The sequence below is a fragment of the Trachemys scripta genome, chromosome 2, assembly GCF_013100865.1.
Source record: "Trachemys scripta elegans isolate TJP31775 chromosome 2, CAS_Tse_1.0, whole genome shotgun sequence".
NCBI classification, from domain to species: Eukaryota; Metazoa; Chordata; order Testudines; family Emydidae; genus Trachemys; species Trachemys scripta.
Window position 1 is genome coordinate 158,584,928 of NC_048299.1, and position 6,000 is coordinate 158,590,927.

At 39.2% G+C, this 6,000-nt stretch overlaps 1 long non-coding RNA gene across 1 annotated transcript in view; it reads right to left on the minus strand.

Moving 5' to 3' along the window:
• Positions 1-4,201, minus strand: part of LOC117871611 — a 28,575-nt gene extending 24,374 nt beyond the window's left edge. The window contains exon 1 of the long non-coding RNA XR_004644299.1: positions 4,140-4,201. This is a non-coding gene — a long non-coding RNA (uncharacterized LOC117871611). The remainder of the gene's footprint in view (positions 1-4,139) is intronic.
• Positions 4,202-6,000: the final 1,799 nt, after the last annotated feature.

The following is a 6,000-nucleotide window of genomic DNA, read 5'->3' on the forward strand; positions in this document are numbered from 1 at the left end:
TGAACACCTATGTTGAGTAGTTCATGAAGAAACTACAGACCATTACTGCAGCAAAACAATTCAACATGAATTGATATACCTTATGGCAAGGAAAGTGCTTGATAACATATTGATGTGACTCGGCAAAGCGAAGTGCTGTGCCATAATAATGGACTGCCCTCCCCAAATTAGTCACAAATTGATGACGAGGATGACTCTATCCAAGTAAAGGAACACTTTATCTGTTTCCAGACTGTGGATGACTCTACTGGAAAAGGCCTAACAGCACTGTTTATGAACATTTTGAATAAGAATAAAATAAAGTTTCAGGATTGCCGCAGCCAAGGCTATGAAAACAGTGCAAACATGAAGGGAAGAAACAGAGGTGTCCATGCAAGTATCCTTGCACTGAACCCAAGAGCTTTCTTTGTTCCTTGTGGCTGCCATGCCCTAAACCTAGTTATGTCATATGCAGCGTCATCTTCTTTAGATTCATTATCTTTGGAGTATTGCAAAGTATATACGTCCTATTTTCAGCATCAATACTCTGGTAGAAGATCCTCATGGACAATGTTACAAATCTGACCATGAAGCCACTAAGTGACACTTGCTGGAAAAATTGCATTGACAATGTAATGCTTTCCCTAATACTGGCCAGTGAGGCACCAAGTGACTGAGGTTTATAATGCCCTGATGGAACTGGTGAAGTTGAGTAAAGCCGAGGCCAGAATCTGACACGAGGTGCAAAGCCTGGCAAACCAGATCACTGACTTCAAATTTCTGGTCTCAATTTTGATTTAGCGAACATTGTAAGCAAGGCATTACAAATTCAGTCAATGGACATCACAATTGCTACTACATTGATGAGAAGCTGCCTTGATTTTGTGGTGACCTACAGAGACAACGGATTTGAAGATGCCATCACTGCTGCCAAAGAAATGGCAGAAAACTTAGGAACTGAGTCTGTCTTCAAGGAAACTCATATTCATTGGAAGAAGAGACAATTTTATTACGAGGGCAGAGATGAAGTGATGGGAGGCTTGGAAGAAAAATTTAAGAGGGAGAGGTTTTTTTGCTCAATTGTCCATTGAAGAAACATTTTGACAAATGAAGCACCATGAGAAGAGCTTGGGTGGAGGATGTATGACCTTAGTAAGCTGCTGGCACACAGGAAAACACTCTTGAACAATTGTGCAGACATTCAAAGGACACTGACACATGGAAATGTTTAGATGTCAATGATAAGGACCTCTATGTCTAATTGGACAGCATCTGTCACATTTTATATCATAGGAAGGACTTTCTAGTCCAAGTTCTCTAACTCATTGAGTTCATTCACATGATGCAGAACTGAAGGATACTTTTCCTAATATGTGGAGAGCTTTGAGGATTCTACTTATGCTGCCGGTCACACTTGTGAATGGTGAGTGCAGCTTTTTGAAGCTCGGTCTCATTAAAACATACCTTCGATCGACATTGGCCAATGAGAGACTGACATTGTTGGATCTCTCTGATGCTGTGTTTAAGTTTGAGATGGCAAAAGGGAAAAAAGCAACCTTTTGAACTAAAGGATTACAGTTAACATTCTCAGGCTGTCATCTAATGCAGTGTTTCCCAAACTTGGGATGCTGCTTGTTTAGCAGGCCAGGCAGGTTTGTTTACCTCCCGCGTCCGCAGGTCCGGCCGATCACGGCTCCCACTGGCCGCGGTTCACTGCTCCAGGCCAATGGGAGCTGCTGGAAGCAGTGCGGGCTGACGGATGTGCTGGCCGCTGCTTCCCGCAGCTCCCATTGGCCTGGAGCAGCGAACCACAGCCAGTGGGAGCTGCAATCGGCTGAACCTGCAGACACGGCAGGTAAACAAACCAGTCCAGCCCTCCAGGGGCTTTCCCTAAACAAGCAGCGTCCCAAGTTTGGGAAACACTGATCTAATGTAACACTATTTAATACTGGTCCACCCAGTTTTGGTGCACAGTTCAATTTCTTGATGTTAGCACATTTCAGTTTTTCTTAAAATTAAAAAGTTTCTATAAGTATAGCAGAAACTACATTTTTATTTGCTTGTATATGGCATGAATAAATACAGATTTATAGATTTTAGCATGCAAATTTATAATCTTATAGGACAGGGATGAATCATGCATGCAAATCCTGTATCAAAGTCATGAAATGGGCTACAAATGCAATAAAAATAAGGTATTCAAAAGTTTAACAAATGGAAGTCAGGGTACTGAATATGCTCGTCGCCTGGGGCATCATTTGGTCTAGGGCTGACCCTGCCTCTGGTATCTCTTCCATCCTCCACGAGTTCTCAGAGATAATCACTAATGCCTCAGAGATCTCTTCAGCCTGTTCCTTAAGTATTCTAGAATGTATTTCATCAACCCCTGACAACTTGATGACATCTAACTTGTCTAAGAAATTCTTAACTTGTTCTTTTCATAATTTAGCCTCAGATCCTACCTCATTTACACTGATGTTCACTGTTAGTTGTCCAATTACTGCTAACTTTTTTGGTGAAAACTGAAGCAAAAAAGGCATTTAATATTTCGGCTTTTGCTGTATTTTCTGTTATTATCTTTCCCTCCTCATTGAGTGATGAGCCTACCCTGTCCTTGGTCTTCCTCTTGATTCTCATATATTTGTAAAATGCTTTGTCGTTATCCTTTATATTCCTACCTAGTTTAATCTCATTTTCTGCCTTAGGCTTTTTGATTTTGTTCATACATGATTGTGCTGTTTTTTTTTTTTTTATATATTCATCATTGTAATTTGACCTAGTTTCCACTTTTTAGGGTTTCAAGTTGAGTTTCAGATCTCTTGACTAAGCAAAGAAGTCCCTTACCGTATTTCCTATCTTTCCTTCACATTGGGATAATTTGTTCTTGTGTCCTTAATAACGTGTCTTTAAAAAACTGCCAACCCTCATGACCTCTTTTTTCCCTTTGATTTGCTTCCCATATCTATTCTCTGAGTTTGCCAAAGTCTGCCTTCTTAAATCTATTGTCTCTGTCCTGTTGTTTTCCCTCCTATCATTCCTTACAATCATGATCATTTTCACCCAAGTTGCCTTCCACCTTTAGATTCTCAACTTCTTCCTATGTGTCAGAATCAAAGCCAGAGCAGCCTCTCTCCTGGTTGCTTTCTCTACCTTTTGTAATAAAAAGTTGCCTCCAATGTATTTGAAGAACTTGTTGGATAATCTGTGCCCTGCTGTATTTTTTTCCCCCAATGGATGTCTGGGTAGTTGATGCTCCCCCATCACCACCAAATTCAGTGTTTTGGATGATTTTGTTGGTTGTTTAAAAAAAGGTTCATCCACCTCTTCTTCCTGGTTAGGTAGTCTATAGTAGACACCTATCATGATATAACCTTTGTTTCTTACCCCTTCCATCCTTACCCAAAAACTTTTAACAGGTCTGCCTCCCACTTCTATCTCAACCTCAGAGCAAGTGTATATATCTTTTATATACAAAGCAACACCTCTTTCTTTTTTCCCACCCTGTCCTTACTGAACAAGCTGTGCCTTGCTATATTCATATTCCAGTCATGCGAATTACCCCACCAAGTTTCTGCCATGCCAATTATGATGTAATTGTGGTTATTCTCTAGTATTTCTACTTCTTCCTATTTATGCCCCATACTTCTTGCATTAGTATACAGACAAAGCTGTTTATTAAATTTCCCCTCTATATTCCCTCATCTCTCCTTTGTCCCTGCTGTTCTCCCCCACAACGCCACCCCCAGATTCCAACCCTTCACACAGGTCACCATGTTTTGGATCTGCCCCTGTCAAACCTAGTTTAAAGCCTGTCTCATTAGGTTAGCCAGGCTGTATTCTGTAACTTACAATTGTCTCTGCAAGGTTGGATACTTGTATATGTTATGCTTACAGAATACAAATAGAAAAGTTATATAAAAAACAATGCCTTCTTTCTGGAAGGGTGCAATGTCATTCTGCTTTTAGTCTGAGAATCCAGAATGATAACACAACAGAGGGTCCTGTGGCACCTTTGAGACTAACAGAAGTACTGGGAGCATAAGTTTTCGTGGGTAAGAACCTCACTTCTTCAGATGCAAGTCATGATGCAGATGATAACACAGTAACCAAAAAAGAGACACAGAGCAGGCTGCTCCTTAAAACCAAGAAGCATCACTTACCCCACTTTGTTCCAGGTTGCTTGTTTCCAGACTGACTGCTGAAACCCAGATCTCTGACTTCCATACAGAGCCTTCCAGCCAGAAAGCATGATGAGGAAACTTCTCTTTCTTAAAGTGATAGCTTGTAATTTTAACCTTACACCACACCATCGTGTGCCTGTATGAATCCATTTGCAGGATCTGAACATCTCTTCATTCAGTATTGCAGTGAGACCACTAAAAGACTTAGCAGAGGCTAGTGATTTTCAATCACTATCAACATGAACAGGTGTTCTGAATTCCGTTACAATTCTCTGAGTCATGCACTTCCCCTTTCCTTCTCACATAAAGGAGCTCAGATGGAAGTGGGATTATATTCCATAGTCAGAGAAGGGAATGCGTTTGGAGATAAACAAACCTAACAATTATCAATAAAGGAAACACGCTTCTTTGCTATTTTAAACTTGCTATTGGTTGGTTGGGTTTTTGTTTTGTTTTCTGTTAAACACCAAATGTGTGGTGTATGATGAACAATGCTATCTTATTATGTTACCTTGAACTATATGCTCATTTCAGATCTGCTTTAAGGAGAACAAGTTTTGCCAGTTTTTAGTTCAACAATAATGATTTCACTTTATTACCACTGGCAACTTTAGGATAATTAGCTAATTAATATGGTAATAATATTAGCTAAAACATCAGATGTGGCATTAATTAGTCATACTAAATGTCTCATATTTAATGAGAAATTTTATGGCCCAAGGGAAAAGGAAAATTGGATGAAAGCTTAGAAGACTAGTTAGTAAATAGTCCTCCTCCATCCTTTTAAAGGAATAGATTAAATAGTACATATGAAAGGAGAAAAGTCACTTATGCACATACTTGGTTGGCATCTTTTAGTAATATGTACTAATAGACTAAAGTTAGATAAGTTTATAGAGTCTATTTTGAAACAGAGCATATGGCTGTGCCCAAACTATACAGATCTTCACAAAATGGAGTTAGTGCTAAATAATTGAAATGAATGCTCATTATTTGCCACTTATAATGCATGTTTTTTCCTAATGGAAAAGAGATTACCACATCATTACTAACACTGAAGGGTATTTTAAGAGAGTCAATATCATAGTATGAACATACATTACAGAGCTTTATGAAATTACTTTAGAAATTAAAGAAAAATGGAACTTTGGATCTCTCTTTTTATATTTGAGTGTGTATAGATAATGCTAAGGAAATGTGCCAGACGGAGTTTCATATACTAAAGTCTTCTAATTATCCATAGAATGGGTAGACCTCAGTCAGAAAATTATAGGAAAAGCTTCCCTAGAATGCCTTTCCTATAATAAATACTAATAGGAGTTAAGCAAGCAAGATTTGGCTCAACATTAATAACATTGTTGTTGTAAAATAATCTCTAATGGTTTATTTGATGTATTGATCCAACACCTTTTAATGTTATTTTGAAAATCATTCTCCTTTTTTCCATATAAACAGTGAACGTACATTATGGCCTTGTTTAAAGTAGAGACTTGAATCATGTGCTTGAATTGATTGTTTTATACTACTTGAAGCACAAATGTTTTATGCCCAAATTCCACAAAGCTCTTAAGCATTAATTAGTCAATAAGAGCAAGCATAGGAATCAGTGCCTCAGAGTATTCAAGCCAGCCATCCTAAATCAGTTTAAGATTTTCACTGTGTGCACATGTGGACCCCGATCCTGAAATGAGCTCTCTGTAGGCTGTGCTATCATTGATAGGGTTGCCAACTTTCTGATTGCAGAACACTAAACACGTTTGCCCCACTCCCTGCCCTGCCCCTAGGCCCCGCCACCGTTCACTCCATCCCCCTCTCTCCATCACTCGCTCTCCCCCTCCCT